This window comes from Eurosta solidaginis, chromosome 5, assembly GCF_040869045.1.
Source record: "Eurosta solidaginis isolate ZX-2024a chromosome 5, ASM4086904v1, whole genome shotgun sequence".
In the NCBI taxonomy this organism is placed as follows: domain Eukaryota; kingdom Metazoa; phylum Arthropoda; class Insecta; order Diptera; family Tephritidae; genus Eurosta; species Eurosta solidaginis.
Window position 1 is genome coordinate 221,906,141 of NC_090323.1, and position 20,457 is coordinate 221,926,597.

General features: G+C 38.2%; 1 protein-coding gene across 10 annotated transcripts in view; it reads right to left on the minus strand.

Moving 5' to 3' along the window:
* LOC137252567 (serine-rich adhesin for platelets) overlaps positions 1–20,457 on the minus strand; it is a 370,986-nt gene that overhangs the window by 54,783 nt on the left and 295,746 nt on the right. The window lies entirely within an intron of this gene.

Consider the following 20,457-nt stretch of genomic DNA (forward strand, 5'->3'; position numbering starts at 1 on the left):
ATAAAAGTGGGCGTGGTCCTTAACCGATTGCGTTAATTCTTCTTCAAAACATTCCCTATAGCAAAGGCAACCTCTCCGCCGAGTTTTGTTACGATAACGGTAACGATTTTTGATTTATGATTAATAATATTTGTAAAATTGATTTTATCACAAGTGGGCGGAGCTAAGCCCATTTAAAAAATTTTTTTATCAAGAGTCTCAATATCAGTCCACATGTCAAATTTCAACATTCTAGGTGTATCATTTACTAAATAATCAGGTTTTTGGTGTTTTCCAAAATATCATATATATAAAACGTGGGCGTGGTTATCATCCGATTTAGCTCATTTTCAATACGAATCTATTCTGGGTCCAGATAAGCTCGTGTACCAAATTTGGTGGATATATCGCAATATTTTATTTTTTTATTGTATTTATTAAAAATTTTCTTAGTACGTATTTTAAATAAATTACAGTATTGAAAGAGCACATTCTATTACTATATATCATAAGGAAAGTATATGACATTTTTTATATTAAATTTTAAAATAGTATTAAATGCCAGTTCACATAGCAAAATTCTTTTTCAGTGTGGGATGTATTGTTTTTAATAACATTATATAATAAGTTCAGAATAATTCAGATAATTAGTTAAGGTTACGATAGAGAAACAGTTGATGTAGATACAGAAATTAGATATGGTTTACAACAACATCCTCAGCAAGGCTTCTTGATCGTAGTTACTCAAGTTATCGTGTTAACCGACGGACGGACCGACGGACATGGCTCAATCAATCAATTTTCCATACTAATCAAATTTAATATACTCTGTGTTCAAAGGACGCTGAGGGCGGAGCTCTATGTAGAAGTCCACATCAATGGGAATAACTTGTGACCATAATTCACGAGGGAATGGCCAGAGCGATTCTTCTTCATGCGATTCAAGTAGCTCACTGGTCACTTGCGACCAAGCACGCTCTGGGTAGCCACAGGACGTCTGTTTGGTGGTGAACCTATGTGATAGGGTGACAACCTAGCTAGGACAATCTTTCACAGTCGGTTTAAGGGCTAGCTGGGCGATATCATCAACAGCGTCTGATCACTATAAGGTGCGGCTGCAAACGATCATCTATTTAGTATCAAGCGACTCGCTAAACAAACACTCCATTCCTGCTGAGCATGTTGTGCGCTTGGTTTAAGACCCACCAAGTAAATCAGCAAACGTTTAGAGGCATTTAAAATAAGGCTCTGCACCTGGATTGTCCGTTCCCTTGATGGGATTGGTGTCAATGCCCGGCTGGTTGATGTCCTCGCCCTTCAAGAGATGCGATGGACGAAGAAAGCAAAGAAGACAAATATAAGTTGTGACACTGACTGAAGCGGCCATGAAAATAGATTTTGGATTCCTGGTGGGAGAGAGACTTCGTCAGCAAGTACTGTAGTTGACGCATGTGGACGAACATCTCGCCGCTTTCCAAACAAAGGCGAATGCACATACGAGCGCTGATATAAAAGTCGTGCTTGTCGAATTTAACGTCAGAGTGGACAAAGGTGTTTTTGGCATTTGGAAATTTCAGTCTTAAGAATGAAATCTCTATTAATAAACTGAGGCCGATGAAGTTTGGCGGTGATCGAAACATGTTCATATCCAGCACAAAGTACATACATTCAAATATTCATCAAGCTGAATGGTTGCCGCCGTGGTGGGGTATTACCACGCCGTTGCGATGATGGACGACATGCTTCCAGTGTTTTAGATGCGCGCATGATCTGAAGATCTAACATGGACTCCGAACGTTGTCTCGTCGCAGCCAAAATACGTATCCGCCTATGCTCAAATGAAACACTATGCTTATATCGCAAAAGACTTCCAGTGATTTTGCAACTCGACTGTTAAGCTTCTGAATGCACAAGTCAATAAAATTCAGGAAAAGTGGGAGTATGACTTCAGAGCACTTCGTGCCGCTTGCATGAATAATTAGTTCCTGGTGACCATGAATAAACAACTAGCGCGATGAAAAATTCCGAAAAAACACTCTTTCTACAGGGCTATGTTAAAAGGGGCCCAACCAGAAGAGTGTGTGAGCGCTACTGCGATTTAAAAGGAAGCGAGACGAATTTACAGAAAGAACAAAGAAGTGGCTGCAAGAAGCTTGAGCTGCTAGCCACCAGGGATAACGACCGAAAATTTAACAAAAACATTCAGCAACATTCAGGCAAACTCCTTTAAGAACGAAAACACGACTTTGTAACCAGTGTTCAGAGACCACTGAGATTATGTACGGCACAGTTCTCTGTCTTCCTTAATGGAGGCAGCGGTCGAACGCCCAGGGAAGATGATAAAAGCGATCCCACAATCGCTAATGACGAAATTAATGTTCCCTGCCCGACTGTAACGAAGACAGGATAGCGTTTTAAGGTGCAGGCAATATTTCCTATGCAAATTAGTCGAGTGCATTCCAGGCGATTGTAATGTAAGTATTCTTTCGAGTCAAAAAGAAAATCTCTGAAAAAATATTTTATTATATATATAATTATACACATCACCTCTTTGTCGATTTTAAAACCGCCTTCGACAGTACGATGCCTAATGCCGCGGATCCCGCCTATAGAAGCAGTTAGCTCAACAAAAAAGCGACTGGCTTATTAATTTATATTTAATCAAGGATAAAAGAAGTTCAAAATAAAATCTTTGGGAATCGTTGTGATAGTTATCTGTGAGTTTAGACACTTCATGATCTGGTTCTGTAATTTTATGCTATCAGTGGATCGGCCACAGATATTGACTTAAATGTCTCTCTTTTAGACAAAGTGTATGTGATAAATAAACACAGAAGGCTTTGTGCTGGTACTTAAAAATTTATGTGAGAGTTATAAGAATATACTCTCTGACTCTTTCATGTGCCACAGTACAATTTTTGTTATTTGCACAGTTTTTTACTGGATTTTTAGTGAAGGTTTTAGTAAATTAAACATACAGTTTGGTAGTTATTGGATTTGTAGGGCCGAAAGTAATTATAACATCGAAATTTCATATTTTGGAATTAGCCCCCCATAGGCCAGATTTTCAATATTCAAACAAGACCCTTTGAGTTTTTCTACTTCAAAGATACCTAATATTGTAAATTTGTGTATGATCATTATCTTCTGTAAAGATTTTGTAAAAAAATAATACCTAACTTTTCTCAAATTCAAAAAGTTGATTAGGAGTATTCACAATCTTTCTTAAGGGAAGTCGTTATTAAGTCGACGTAATTGACTACCCAATGCAAAAATCTAGAAGCTTGAAAGTGACTCCCCAGTAGTGGTACCTTAATTAGATTTCTAGAAATGAAAAACAAAAATAAATAAAACAAGTAAAGGTGTCTAAGTTCGGGTGTAACCGAACATTATATACTCAGCGTGAGCCAGTTAAAAAAATTCTCCCCGTTTCCTCTTACAATAAAACTTGATAAGTGAAATATCATTGAACCAAAACTATTTTTTGCTTAGTTATAGCTTATTATTCTAGTGTACGACCCTTTTAAATTTGTTTTATATCTAAGTTGCCGTGGTCTTTAATCGATCCCGTCCATTTTTACTAGAAATATTTTCTGCAATAAGGAAAATATGTGTACCCAATTTTATTACGATCCTATTATTTTTTCTTCGAGTTATGGCTCACGAAACGTAGAAAATTGCTTAGTCATAAAAGGGGCGGTGCCACACCCATTTTCAAAAATTTTAGTGTTTTCCAATTTAATGTTATAATTCAATTCAAAAAGCAAAATTGTATTGATACAAAGCTCTTTTTCGCTAAGATATACCTTATTATTTTCGTCTTCGACCCTTTTATAAATCTTTTATATAAAAGTGGGCGTGGTCTTTAACCGATCTGGTCCATTTTTTGTAGAAATTTTATTACGATCCGTTAATTTTTATTCGAAACATAGAAAATTGCTTAGTCATAAAAGGGGCGGTGCCACGCCCATCTTTTTAAATTTGAAGTTTTTCATATTTGTTGTTATACATCCACTTGGGAAATGAAATACCATTGATATAAAGCGCTTTTTTGCAAAGAAGCTATATCTTATTGTATTCGTCCACGACCCTTTTAAAAGTGTTTTGTATAAAAGTGGGTGTGGTCCTTAACCGATTTCGTAAATTTCTCTTCGAAGCATTCCTTATAATAAAGGCAACCTCTCTGTTGAATTTTGTTACGATAGGTTTAACGATTTTTGATTTATGATTAATAGTATTTGTAAAATTGATTTTATCACAAGTGGGCGGTGCCACGCCCATTTTACAAATTTTTTTCAAATTTGTATCAAGAGTATCAATATCAATCCACACGTCAAATTTCAACATTCTAGGTGTATTATTTACTGAATAATCAGGTTTTTTTGTGTTTTCCAAAATGTTATATATATAAAAGTGGGCGTGGTTATCATCCGATTTCGCTCGTTTTCAATACCAATCTTTTCTGAGTCCAGATAAGCTCGTGTACAAAATTTGGTGAAGATAACTCAATATTTACTCAAGTTATCGTGTTAACGGGCAGACGGACGGACGAACATGGCTAAATCTCGACACTGGTGATTTTGATATATGGAGGTCTATATCTATCTCGATTCCTTTATACCTGTACAACCAAGCGCTATCCAATCAAAGTTAGTACACTCTGCGTGCAAAGCACGCTGAGTATAAAAATTAAAATCAGAAATCTCTGCAAACTTATAAACATACATATGCATATATGTACAGTGTTCTTCGGCAGCAAATATTACAATTATATTCCCATGAACAAGTACGCGCATACATATTTACATAAACATCTGAGTGCGTGGAAATCTGCATTAAACTTAATTAGAAAAAAAGAGCAAAGAAGAAAATTGATGAGAATTTACAATTTTACAACAACATTGTAATCAAGATAACTCGTAAAGGAAGGGGAAATGGGATTAACAAGTGAACATTAATGTTGGCCAAAGAGAATTTATATGCGAATACCTACTACCTAATAATAATAAATCCCATCAAGAAAAGCATACATGTTTCTGAGATATGGGTGATCAAATTTCTACATGCATATGTTCATATATGACGAGAAAATGCTATTTTGTTTATGTAACTGCAGCAATGTACGTTAATGACGATAAGCGTAATCAATTAATCTGCATATATAGTAAGAACAAGCACACATGTGTAAAAGGCCCGTCACATAAGCAGTTTTTATGTGGATGCGTTTTTTATTTTTATGGGAAACGTTATATTGAGCGACACTGGCGCCATCTGACATGAAAAAGTAGCCAAATCGCAAACTTTTGTTGCAAGAAAAGCATAAGAAAAAGAATTCGGCATTTGCTTTGGCGAACTTAGCAAGAGAAATTATTTTTCCCACTCGTTGGTAACTTTTCTAACATCTTTCGCAACTAAAAACTGCAATATAACAAATTAATGTGACACAAAATATGTTTGCATGTTTTCTTGTATAAGGAGAATGTTTATAACAGTGCTTCGCGAAATTCTTTATGTGAATGGGGACGGCCAAATAAACTTCCATTGCCAAGTCCGAAGTTTCTTCATATTTAAAAACGCAATCTATAAGGTCAGTTATATCTACTTACATAGCATAGCAGGGCACAGCAACATTGCTCTCACAAACAATGTCTGCTCAATGGGATTTGCGTGTACTTGATTAGACTACGCAGTGCATTGCATTGCATTGCATGGAAGTCTGTTGAATTTTGATTTCCATGTATGCGCTATGCGGGCGACTCTCTCACTCTTCGTGCTGTTAACATTGTTATTGGAAAGAGTGAAAAAATTAGCATCACTCTCCGAGTAAAACATATTGCTTGCTTGTATTTGTGTATCTTTCACATCCTAACTTTATTTGTGTGTGAGTTTGCCTTGTCAGCGATAATCTAAGTACGCTGTAAGTATAATTAGACCTTATATGAAAAATTGCATTGTACCGCGGCCTTAAGTGTACTGCGACAATTGGTAAGTGTAAACTTCTTTAAAAACCACACATACTGATTTCCGTTTTAGGGGATAAAAAACCTGGCACACAAAAAAAGTGGTCTGTACATAGGACTATGTATTTCGTGGCGCTGAATCCGATTTTTTAGTCAGGTATAAAAAATCGGAAATGCATTGAAAATTGCATATAATCTCCACATAAAAGACCCTGCATTAATCTAGCAGCCTGTAGGAACTACTTATTTATGTATCGACACAGTAAAAAGCACACCCGACCCCTTCCGCTAACTTGTAGCCATCGCTATACACGCGAATAGAATAAGCTGTTATTTCTGCACACTGATCACAACCCGCTGGCTCACTTGTGGCCCAGACCTCTTTCGAAACTCTAGCATGGGACCATGTATTCCGTTTGCCCGATATTAGATGGTAGCGGTAAATAAAGCAGTAGAAATCCTGGAGAAAGCGTGCTTAAGCTGCAGTCGCGGCAATAATTTCACACAGTAATTCATCAAGAAGAGTCCTGGAATGTAAAACAGCATTGAAAAAACTTTGCTCAGGTCGGACCATACATTTGTATCATAATGGGATAGAAGGTGACGCAAAAGGCCGGTGAGTTGGCGAAGAGGGTGCGACATTCGCTATATCGACAGTAAACGTCCCAATCTCTTTGGGAGAAATCAAAAGGAGACACGAGTTGAAGATGATCAATCAAGCAGAAAAGGCGTGGACAGAAGTTCGGGGCTATAAAAATTCCAATATCATGTTCAAATAATACAATATTAGACTCTAAGCCACTTATCTCTGAAGAAAGAAGGCTCACGATGTGCATACTAATTGGACACTGCCTTTTAGCTTCAAATGCTTATAAGTTAGGCCTCATCAGTAACAGCATATGCAGGAAGTGCGATCTAAAGGAAGAAACGGCTGAGCACGTTCTTTGTTCGTGTCCTGCAAGGTCAAGCCTACAGCTATAAAGGACGGCAGAGTTTGCAGGTCTCGAGGCACCAATTAAGCAATGTCCTATAAAACTTCTTGAACTATGCAAGAGGTTGGAGTTATTCTATAACAAAAGTAATGGCACCTACGTTGAGGCTCCTACGTTTGGGTGTCAAAAAAATTCTTCTGACACTATGGAAACATTCAGTCTATATGACGTCGTTATCAACCTAAACTAATATTACTTAAGAACTTTCTTACATATTGGTTCTTCTTGCGTATTTATTTATTTATTTACTAGCAGACCCGGCAGACGTTGTTCTGCCCTAAATTTGGCCTACCTACATATATTTTAATAAGTTTTTTCCGTCTAACTCTGCCCCCGCCCCTCTACACTTTTTCCTAATCTTTATATTCACTCCTCCCTCCATATTTTTCGCTTTATCTATCTCCATCTTCTTCTCATTCTATCCCTTCCTCAGTCTCCTTCTCTCTTTTCTCTTCTCTCAAGTTTTTCTCATTCTTCTTCATATTTTATTGCCAATACCAGAGGGTGGTATGTATTTTTTTCCAGTCCCATTGCGAGTCTCAACCCCAGTCCCATTCCGAGTCTCAGTCTCAGTCCCAGTCCTAGTCCTAATCCCATCCCCAGCCCGTGTCTGGTCTACTACGCGGAAAAAAATATTTTGGCCTATATCTCGAGATCCTACTCACCCAGCGGTGTAAAACTTACTCTGTACTAAAGCATTCAGCAACAGCTTCAATTTGATATCCGTAATGTAAAAACACTTCCTAGTGTTACCCTGATCCACGTTTTGGCCTATGTCTCGAGATCCTAGTCACCCAGCGGTGTAAAACTTACTCTGTACTAAAGCATACAGCAAGAGCTTCAATTTGATATCCGTAATGTAAAAACACTTCCTAGTGTTACCCTGATCCACGTTTTGGCCTATATCTCGAAACCCTAGTCACCCAGCGGTGTAAAACTTACTCTGTACTAAAGCACACATCAACAGCTTCATTTTGATATCCGTAATGTAAAAAAACTTCCTAGTGTTACCCTCATCCACGTTTTGGCCTATATCTCGAAACCCTAGTCACCCAGCGGTGTAAAACTTACTCTGTACTAAAGCACACATCAACAGCTTCAATTTGATATCCGTAATGTAAAAACACTTCTTAGAATTACCCTGATCCACGTTTTGCCCTATATCTCGATACCCTAGTCACCAGTAGGTATGAAAACTACCCTGTACTAAAGCACTCATCAACAGCTTTAATTTGGTACCCGTAATGCAAAAACACTATCTAGGCGTACACGGGCCCACGTTTTGGCCTATATCTCGAGACCCTAGTCACCCAGGAGTATGAAAATTACGCTCTATTAAAGCACTCATCAACAGCTTTTTTTTGTTATCCACATTCTATTAATATTATCTAGGGGTACCCGGGTCCACGATTTGGCCTATATCTCGATACCCTAGTCACTCAGGGGTATGAAAATTACCTTCTACTAAAGCACCCATCAACAGCTTTCATTTGATATCCATAATACACATACATTCTAGGGGTATCCGGGTCCATGTTTTGGCGTATATCTCGAGACCCTAGTCACCCAGCGATGTAAAACTTACTCTGTACTAAAGCATATATCAACAGCTTCAATTTGATACCCATAATGTAAAAACATATTACAGATGAATCCCGGTCCATATTTTGGTCTATATCTCGAGATCCTAGTCACCCAGCGGTGTAAAGCTTACTCTGCACTAAAGCATATATCAACAGCTTCAATTTGATACCCATATTGTAAAAACATATTGTAGATGTATCCGGGTCCATGTTTTGGTCTATATCTCGAGACCCTAGTCACCTAGGGGTATGAAAATTACCCCCTACTAATGCACTCACCAACAGCTTTCATTTGTTATCCATATTCTATAAACACATTCTACGGGTACCCGAGTCCACATATTGGCCTATATCTCGAGACCCTAGTCACCCGGGGATTTGAAAATTACCTTCTACTAAAGCACCCATCAACAGCTTTCATTTGATATCCATAATACACATACATTCTAGGGGTATCCGGGTCCATGTTTTGGCCTATATCTCGAGACCCTAGTTACCCAGCGATGTAAAACTTACTCTGTACTAAAGCATATATCAACAGCTTCAATTTGATGCCCATAATGTAAAAACACATTACAGATGAATCCCGATCCATATTTTGGCCTATATCTCGAGATCCTAGTCACCCAGCGGTGTAAAATTTACTCTGTATTAAAGCATATATCAATAGCTTCAATTTGATACCCATAATGTAAAAACATATTCTAGATGTATCATGGTCCATGTTTTGGTCTATATCTTGATACCCTAGTCACCCAGGGGTATGAAAATTACCCTCTTCTAATGAACTCATCAAAAGCTTTCATTTGTTAACCATATTCTATAAACATATTCTAGGGGTTCTCGGGTCCACGTTTTGGCCTAGATCTCGAGACCCTAGTCACCCAGGGGTATGAAAATTAACCTCTACTAAAGCACTCATCAACAGCTTTCATTTGATATCCATATCTTATAAACACATTCTAGGGGTACTCGGGTCCACGTTTTGGCCTATATCTCCAAACCTTAGTCACCCAGGGGTATGAAAATTACCCTCTACTAAAGCACCCATCCACAGCTTTCATTTGATATCCATAATATACATATATTCTAGGGGTATCCGGGTCCATATTTTGGCCTATATCTCGAGACCCAAGTCACCCAGCGGTGTAAAACTTACTCTATACTAAAGCATATATCAACAGTTTCAATTTGATACCCATAATGAAAAAACATATTCTAGATGTATCCGGGTCCATGTTTTAGTCTATATCTCGAGACCCTAGTCACCCAGGTGTATGAAAATTACCCTCTACTAATGCGCTCATCAACAGCTTTCATTTGTTTTCCATATTCTATAAACACATTCTAGGAGTACCCGGGTCGACGTTTTGGCCTATATCTCGATACCCTGTGCGTCGATCCTCAATTTGCTTTTCTATAAACCTCGCGGAGCCCGAGGCCTTTCCAACGAATGCAAAACCGTGGAAATCGGTTCGTGCGTTCTGGAGTTATAGCGTCAGGAAGGAAAACGCGACTTTTTAAACGGTTTATTTAGCTTGACTTGACAGGCAGGCCGTTGTGAACGAATTTTGTAACAAGCTTGAAACTTGGAATATAGTTAAGAATTCGATGGCAATGCAATAATAAGAAAAAAACTCGCCGCTAGGTAGCGGAAAGATCGATATATTCACGAAAATCGTATTTGTGGTCCGATTTGGCTCATATTTGGAACACATAATACATAAAAGAATAGAAATCGACCCATGAAAAAAATCGCCGCTATGTGGCGCATGGATCGAGATATTTACAAAAATCGTATTTGCGGCCCGATTTGGCTCACATTTGGAGCACATAATACATGCGATAATAGAAAGCGACCTATGAAAAAAATCGCCGCTAGGTGGCGCAAGGATCGAGATATTCACAAAAATCGTATTTGTGGTCCGATTTGGCTCATATTTGGAACACATAATACATGTAAGAATAAAAAGCGACTTGGGGAAACAATCGCCGCTAGGTGGTGCAAGGATCGAGATATTCACAAAAATCGTATTTGTGGTCCGATTTGGCTCATGTTTGGAACACATAATACATACAAGAATAGAAAGCGACCTATGAAAAAAAAATTGCCGCTAGGTGGCGCAAGGATCGAGATATTCACAAAAATCGTATTTGTGCTCCGACTTGGTCCATATTTGGAACACATAATACATACATGAATAGAAAGCGACCTCTGATGCCCGATTTGGCTCATATTTGGAGTTGGAGGAGGGACAAGCGTACGTGGCGCAGAGTCGACTAAAGTCTTTGGAAGGATTATGTATTGAGGACTTAGGTTGTAACAAATTGTCAGGAAAGAGTCCTTGTAATAATGAGTCATTAAATGAACTAAATAGAATGAGAAATAATAGGCAATTAAATAAAGACTAAAAACTTGAAAATAAAATAATTAAAAAAAAATTTTAAGTTAAACGGTTTTATTGAAACCAATACTTACATGAAGTAATAATAATACGAAAAGCTAGAAAATAATTAGGTAGGTCCTAGGTACTAGTCATCACACTCCTTATCAATCTAGGGAGTTGATCAGACAATTAAATAAAAGCGTTGGATCAGATTTTCAAATGAATTGCTCCATTGGTTTGGCTGTTATTAATTTTGGCATCCTAAAAGTGAAAAAAGTTACACTGTGAGGCGCCAATTGGTCACACCGAGGGAGTTTAAATCGTTTTCCACCTTGTCCTCCCAGCGGAGTGGGGGCCGCCCTTTACCTCTGCTTCCATAGGCGGGTTCCGATAGAAACACTTTTTTGGCCGGAGCGTCATTTCTCATTCGCATAACATGGGCTAGCCAGCGTACAACGCTTTTATTTAAATGTCTGATCAACGCCCTAGATTTATGATGAGTGTGATGACTAGTACCTAGTACCTAATTATTTTCTAGCTTTTAGTATTATTATTACTTAATGTAAGTATTGGTTTCAATAAAACCGTTTAACTTAAAAATTTTATTTTAATTATTTTGTTTTAATTAAAGGACAAAGTCGAAAGTGTTCAAAAGTCGAATACCCCACTTTTCTCTATAAAAATGTTCACATTTATCTAAAACCTCCCAGTAGGCTACCATGTTAAGTAATAAGTACAATTATATGGCAAATGATGCAAAGAGAGGAGATTTATCTAAAAATTTGCTTATACAAATTAATTTCTAAAAAATTTTTAAATTATTTAAGCGCAAGCATTTAAAGTGTTATGACCATGGATTGCATAATAAATATCTCTCATTGCACCATATTAAAGTTTTAATTACTATCGTCTTTTTGTTAGGTTTTTATGAATACAAAACAATGCTTACCAATTATTAGAGTTGCCAATTTCCAAAAGTAATGAACCTTCACAATCTCGCATTTTGCTAACAACCGTTGACGTGATTGATTATTTTACGTATTGAATATATATATACCAATTACTTGTACATATGTAAGTACGAATTCACATTTAGTAAGAATGTTTATGTGTGTTTACATACTTAAGGCACTTATAACTCCCTTCCGATTTGATTTTGTGATCATTAAGTACAGTTAGCTTATGGTACACAATTAACACAATTTATATATACACTTGCTTACTGCCAACGGTTAACTCTGGTTTGTAATTTATTTTTTGTTATAATTTTTACTTTTTTATTTTTTTTTTTTTTAATTATTCTTTACATACTACTTTTAATCGTTTTTAAGCATAAGCTTTTGTTTGTATGTATAAGATTTTACTTTCATATTTTTTTGTTATAACACAGAGGATTTTACTATTATAATTTGCTTTCCATTTTGCTTCGAATTCTTGCCGTTCATTTACATGCATAATTATATAAATATATTTATTTACCCTACAGTCAAACGCACTAATATTAAACTACATCAAAACTAGTATCAACGAATTGTATTGTGGCGAATTTTAACATCACTAAGCTGTTAATAAACAATCACGCAACAACACAGACATGAAGCAAGCCACAATTATGTAAATGAATGCATCAGTCATCATTTACGCATATACATACAATGCGACGAAGAGCTACCTTACACACACAGATGTGGTCATCAGCCGAAGAAGTTACTCACACATACACGCGCATATGGCTATAAACTACAAATATGTATGTACCCATATAACCAATTACCAAGCAGGAGATACAAGAGTTCTAGAAAGTGAAACGTCTAGACATTTGCAGAAATAAGTGAACGAAGTAACGGGGAGTATAAAAGCAGCGTAAGCTGAACAATCAGTAATCAGTTTGATTTAAACACGCTATCAGTTGCGAAGTAAAGTATAATTGTGAAGTATAATTGTACTACTCCCAAATTAGTCTAATAAAGACCATTTTGCAATACAGAATATTGGTGTGATTTATTCAACAGTTTAGCGATTCGAACGTTAGCAGAAGGTTTCAAATAAGCGGAATTTCACTAATTTCGTTACAGTATGATATTGTAACGAATTTACTGCAAATCCTCTTATTTGCAATCTTCTCCTAAGTTCTAATCACTAAATTGTTGAATAAATAACACCAATATTTAATAATGCAAAATGGCCTTTATTCAAGCACTTTCAAAATAACACTTGTATTGCTCGACAGATAGCGTGCTTAATCGAAACTGATTGTAGCGTCTCTACTGTTGCTGCCTTTTATACTCTTTGATTTCCTCGTTGCATCTTCTAGGCGCTTCCAGAATTTACTTAGTTACTGCTATAAAATTATAACTACAGATGCACGTGTATAGCATCTCATATGCGCGTGTATTTGTGAGCGACACTTCCACAATTATAATTGCTTACTTTTGGGAGCATCTCAGATAAGATATATGCATGAGTTTGTGCGTCTCTTCTCCGCTGCGTATACGTAGAAATAATGATTGATCTATTGATGTGCATCCAAGTCACTGCTTAGCATCGCCTTATTGATTATAGTATCCCTTAGTGTTGCTAATATTTGTCACACTGCCCTCCACCTAAGTCTGGTCGTCCCGATCAGACAAATCTCTCGATCTAAACGCCGCTAGCATCTCCAAATGTACCACTCTTCTACTTCGTGGTTTTCCAATGGTTTGTATGCTGAAGATGGTATCATTGATCTTCTTCACAACTTTGTACGGGCCTTCCCAACTGCACCGAAATTTGTATGGAACACCTTTCCGCCGGTGAGGGTTGTATAGCAGCACCAAATCTCCCTCCAAGAAACCTTCCGAATTATTTTTCTCATCGTACCTGCGTTTCATCTTACTACTCATTATACTGGATCGTTCCCTCGCACTCTGTTGTTTGGCAGAGCTTGATCTTGACGGATTGAGAGTAGTGCGCGCTGGCTTGAAACGACCCTCGTATTCCTTCTGGGAAATTCTTTCCTTCGTTTTCGTGCGTCCCTTTTGTTTTATCAATGCCAGTGTTTCTCTCGCAGGTACTTTTGAGTACGCTTTATTTGCCCCATTCGATCCATCAACCTTTACCGTTGACTTCCGTGGTATTTGTCGAGTCTTCTCCACCAGTACTCGATTACTTTTAAAAATTAAAGTTTTACTTTATAAAAATTAAAGTTAAGTGGCACATCCTGGTTCTCATAATGCATAACCCTTCTCTGCATATCCATCTTGATGTCATGGTCAACTAAAAAATCGACTCCCAATATGACTTCATCAACAATCTCCGCCACATTGAATTTGTGTAGAACCATGACCTTCCCAATTAAGACTTCACATATCACTTCTCCCTGGACTTGGTTATACTCACCTCTGACCGTACGCAACCTTGCTGCAGGTAACGGTTTTGCTCTCCTGTTGACTAAATCAGATCGAATCAGGGAATGAAATGCGCCCGTATCTACAGTCAGTACACGCTCTTTCCCATCCACATTCCCTTTGATGGTAAGACTGCTTGATTTCTTTCCAATTTGCGACACAGATATCACAGGACATTTAATAACTGGTTATAGCTAACGATCCCTACATCTGGAACGCTCCTGCTCATCTCCTCCAGCTTTGCGTTTACGGCCACCCAAGTTGGAACTACCAGGACCAAGATCGCAATGACGTGCAATGTGACCGGACTTCCCGCATTTGAAGCATTTGATAACTCTTTCACTCCGCTTTTGCAATCCTTTCAGCGCCTCGTCTTGCATCTACGTACTCTGGCCTTTCTACTTCCACACGGCGTGCTTTGAAAACTGGCTTACACAGAAGCGACGCTGTTTCCTGAATCAGAGCATGTGATACCGTTTCAGCAAATGTAAGCTTTGGGTTTGCGTGTATAGCTCGCTTCATTTCCACGTCCCGTATGCCATTTATAGAACTCTGGATTTTTACCCTCTAGGTGTATTCCACGGGTGCGTCCGCATTTGCGAGATGAGCCAATTTTTCAACATCCGAGGCAAACTCCTACAAAGTCTCATTCACTCTTTGGTGACGGCTTTGCAACTCAATTTGATATATTTGTTTTCTATGTTCGCTTCCGTATCGCCGTTCTACAGCAGCCATCAATGAGTCATAACTGTTCCGTTCGTACTCTGGAATAGTCTGTAATACTAATTTCACACAGACGGCTTATTGAATAATAAAGGCAGTTTTCTACATTAAGACGCTTATTGAGCTCAATCTTCCCTACAAAATTCGAATCTATAATTATTTCATTAGTAGCTAATCGATTGCCTAATGAAGTCAAAAGCACAATGCAACTCTGCTGGCCGCGTTCCGCGTTAGTTTTTGGTGTGTTCAGTGCTTGAAAATGTCATTTGTCAAAGTAAATATCATTGTCTGCATGGCGGAACGATACAAGGTGGCCGCATCGAACAGCTGATTATAACCTTTTTTATTTGATTTGATACATCAACTACCGGCGCAGTACGATTTTGACATTTGTCCATCGAATTTACAAGTACATGGAATTTTTGTTTGTTTGTAGGTATGTCACTATGCTTCCACCTTGTATCGTTCCACCATGATTGTCTGTCATATAGCATTGTCATTTTATTCGCTTGACATTTCATCCTTCATAATAATCGAGCAGTTACTTCTGTGTGAAAGCACAAAATTTACGATTTCATTAGATGGTGAAATGAGATCATTAAGTTTCTGTGTGAAAACAGTATAAGATTTCCGCGGCAGGCCCTTGCAGTGCCATGAACAGTGGAGCAACTTTATCTTCAGTATTCCAGTTGTTTACTTTTGCGGTCTTCTCAAATTGTAGCTTAAAGACCTGGAAAGGAACAGAACTGTCAAATGATGGTGTTTTTACCTTTTGATTACTCGTTGAAACTGCTGGGCCATTTAGTTGCAACTGCTCGATACGTCCTCTCAAAGCATCCAACTCGGCCACGATTTTTTCCTCAAACTGTAAAATTTTTGTATCTTGCGCCTCCAACTTCGAGAAAATACGTCCTTCTTGCTCTTCCAGTTGAGCAGAGATCTGCGGTGATATCTGTGCTGAAATTTGCGTCGACATTTCGGACATTCGTGCCTCTTGTGCTTCATTCTTCGCTGCTATACGGTTCTCCTGCAATTCCAGCTGAGTTTCCATCTTGGATGTAATCTGTGTCGACATTTCTGACTTACGTGTCTTCTGTTCTTCCAGTTGAGATGCCATTTGCGACGACATTGATGCTACTGTCGATGTTTGTGCAGATATTGCAGCCAAAATCTTGTTCAAGTCTGTGTTCGTAAATGTCTGTGACGTTTCATTTTTCTCTTCAATTTTTGTTGTTGTCTCGTCCCCATCAGGATAAAAGATATACTCGTCCACGTCAATTCCTTGCGACTCCATTGCCTCTCCTAGCCGTGCTTGAAGTTCGGTCTTATTGCCGGTTGTATTCAATCCACGGTTTTCCAACTCCTTTTTCAGTTGCTGGATCTTCAATTCATTCCACTTTACCATGTCCAAGTTGTATTCGAATTCTTCGGAATTTATTCAACAATTCCTCTTCTGGCACCAATTGTAACGAATTTACTGCAAATCCTCTTATTTGCAATCTTCTGCTAAGTTCGAATCACTAAATTGTTGAATAAATAACTCCAAAATTTAATAATGGCAAATGGCCTTTATTCAAATACTTTCAAAACAACACTTCTATTGCTCGACAGATAGCTCATTCTATCCCTTCCTCAGTCTCCTTCTCTCTTTTCTCTTCTCTCAAGTTTTTCTCATTCTTCTTCATATTTTATTGCCAATACCAGAGGGTGGTATGTATTTTTTTCCAGTCCCATTGCGAGTCTCAACCCCAGTCCCATTCCGAGTCTCAGTCTCAGTCCCAGTCCTAGTCCTAATCCCATCCCCAGCCCGTGTCTGGTCTACTACGCGGAAAAAAATATTTTGGCCTATATCTCGAGATCCTACTCACCCAGCGGTGTAAAACTTACTCTGTACTAAAGCATTCAGCAACAGCTTCAATTTGATATCCGTAATGTAAAAACACTTCCTAGTGTTACCCTGATCCACGTTTTGGCCTATGTCTCGAGATCCTAGTCACCCAGCGGTGTAAAACTTACTCTGTACTAAAGCATACAGCAAGAGCTTCAATTTGATATCCGTAATGTAAAAACACTTCCTAGTGTTACCCTGATCCACGTTTTGGCCTATATCTCGAAACCCTAGTCACCCAGCGGTGTAAAACTTACTCTGTACTAAAGCACACATCAACAGCTTCATTTTGATATCCGTAATGTAAAAAAACTTCCTAGTGTTACCCTCATCCACGTTTTGGCCTATATCTCGAAACCCTAGTCACCCAGCGGTGTAAAACTTACTCTGTACTAAAGCACACATCAACAGCTTCAATTTGATATCCGTAATGTAAAAACACTTCTTAGAATTACCCTGATCCACGTTTTGCCCTATATCTCGATACCCTAGTCACCAGTAGGTATGAAAACTACCCTGTACTAAAGCACTCATCAACAGCTTTAATTTGGTACCCGTAATGCAAAAACACTATCTAGGCGTACACGGGCCCACGTTTTGGCCTATATCTCGAGACCCTAGTCACCCAGGAGTATGAAAATTACGCTCTATTAAAGCACTCATCAACAGCTTTTTTTTGTTATCCACATTCTATTAATATTATCTAGGGGTACCCGGGTCCACGATTTGGCCTATATCTCGATACCCTAGTCACTCAGGGGTATGAAAATTACCTTCTACTAAAGCACCCATCAACAGCTTTCATTTGATATCCATAATACACATACATTCTAGGGGTATCCGGGTCCATGTTTTGGCGTATATCTCGAGACCCTAGTCACCCAGCGATGTAAAACTTACTCTGTACTAAAGCATATATCAACAGCTTCAATTTGATACCCATAATGTAAAAACATATTACAGATGAATCCCGGTCCATATTTTGGTCTATATCTCGAGATCCTAGTCACCCAGCGGTGTAAAGCTTACTCTGCACTAAAGCATATATCAACAGCTTCAATTTGATACCCATATTGTAAAAACATATTGTAGATGTATCCGGGTCCATGTTTTGGTCTATATCTCGAGACCCTAGTCACCTAGGGGTATGAAAATTACCCCCTACTAATGCACTCACCAACAGCTTTCATTTGTTATCCATATTCTATAAACACATTCTACGGGTACCCGAGTCCACATATTGGCCTATATCTCGAGACCCTAGTCACCCGGGGATTTGAAAATTACCTTCTACTAAAGCACCCATCAACAGCTTTCATTTGATATCCATAATACACATACATTCTAGGGGTATCCGGGTCCATGTTTTGGCCTATATCTCGAGACCCTAGTTACCCAGCGATGTAAAACTTACTCTGTACTAAAGCATATATCAACAGCTTCAATTTGATGCCCATAATGTAAAAACACATTACAGATGAATCCCGATCCATATTTTGGCCTATATCTCGAGATCCTAGTCACCCAGCGGTGTAAAATTTACTCTGTATTAAAGCATATATCAATAGCTTCAATTTGATACCCATAATGTAAAAACATATTCTAGATGTATCATGGTCCATGTTTTGGTCTATATCTTGATACCCTAGTCACCCAGGGGTATGAAAATTACCCTCTTCTAATGAACTCATCAAAAGCTTTCATTTGTTAACCATATTCTATAAACATATTCTAGGGGTTCTCGGGTCCACGTTTTGGCCTAGATCTCGAGACCCTAGTCACCCAGGGGTATGAAAATTAACCTCTACTAAAGCACTCATCAACAGCTTTCATTTGATATCCATATCTTATAAACACATTCTAGGGGTACTCGGGTCCACGTTTTGGCCTATATCTCCAAACCTTAGTCACCCAGGGGTATGAAAATTACCCTCTACTAAAGCACCCATCCACAGCTTTCATTTGATATCCATAATATACATATATTCTAGGGGTATCCGGGTCCATATTTTGGCCTATATCTCGAGACCCAAGTCACCCAGCGGTGTAAAACTTACTCTATACTAAAGCATATATCAACAGTTTCAATTTGATACCCATAATGAAAAAACATATTCTAGATGTATCCGGGTCCATGTTTTAGTCTATATCTCGAGACCCTAGTCACCCAGGTGTATGAAAATTACCCTCTACTAATGCGCTCATCAACAGCTTTCATTTGTTTTCCATATTCTATAAACACATTCTAGGAGTACCCGGGTCGACGTTTTGGCCTATATCTCGATACCCTGTGCGTCGATCCTCAATTTGCTTTTCTATAAACCTCGCGGAGCCCGAGGCCTTTCCAACGAATGCAAAACCGTGGAAATCGGTTCGTGCGTTCTGGAGTTATAGCGTCAGGAAGGAAAACGCGACTTTTTAAACGGTTTATTTAGCTTGACTTGACAGGCAGGCCGTTGTGAACGAATTTTGTAACAAGCTTGAAACTTGGAATATAGTTAAGAATTCGATGGCAATGCAATAATAAGAAAAAAACTCGCCGCTAGGTAGCGGAAAGATCGATATATTCACGAAAATCGTATTTGTGGTCCGATTTGGCTCATATTTGGAACACATAATACATAAAAGAATAGAAATCGACCCATGAAAAAAATCGCCGCTATGTGGCGCATGGATCGAGATATTTACAAAAATCGTATTTGCGGCCCGATTTGGCTCACATTTGGAGCACATAATACATGCGATAATAGAAAGCGACCTATGAAAAAAATCGCCGCTAGGTGGCGCAAGGATCGAGATATTCACAAAAATCGTATTTGTGGTCCGATTTGGCTCATATTTGGAACACATAATACATGTAAGAATAAAAAGCGACTTGGGGAAACAATCGCCGCTAGGTGGTGCAAGGATCGAGATATTCACAAAAAATCGTATTTGTGGTCCGATTTGGCTCATGTTTGGAACACATAATACATACAAGAATAGAAAGCGACCTATGAAAAAAAAATTGCCGCTAGGTGGCGCAAGGATCGAGATATTCACAAAAATCGTATTTGTGCTCCGACTTGGTCCATATTTGGAACACATAATACATACATGAATAGAAAGCGGCCTCTGATGCCCGATTTGGCTCATATTTGGAGTTGGAGGAGGGACAAGCGTACGTGGCGCAGAGTCGACTAAAGTCTTTGGAAGGATTATGTATTGAGGACTTAGGTTGTAACAAATTGTCAGGAAAGAGTCCTTGTAATAATGAGTCATTAAATGAACTAAATAGAATGAGAAATAATAGGCAATTAAATAAAGACTAAAAACTTGAAAATAAAATAATTAAAAAAAAATTTTAAGTTAAACGGTTTTATTGAAACCAATACTTACATGAAGTAATAATAATACGAAAAGCTAGAAAATAATTAGGTAGGTCCTAGGTACTAGTCATCACACTCCTTATCAATCTAGGGAGTTGATCAGACAATTAAATAAAAGCGTTGGATCAGATTTTCAAATGAATTGCTCCATTGGTTTGGCTGTTATTAATTTTGGCATCCTAAAAGTGAAA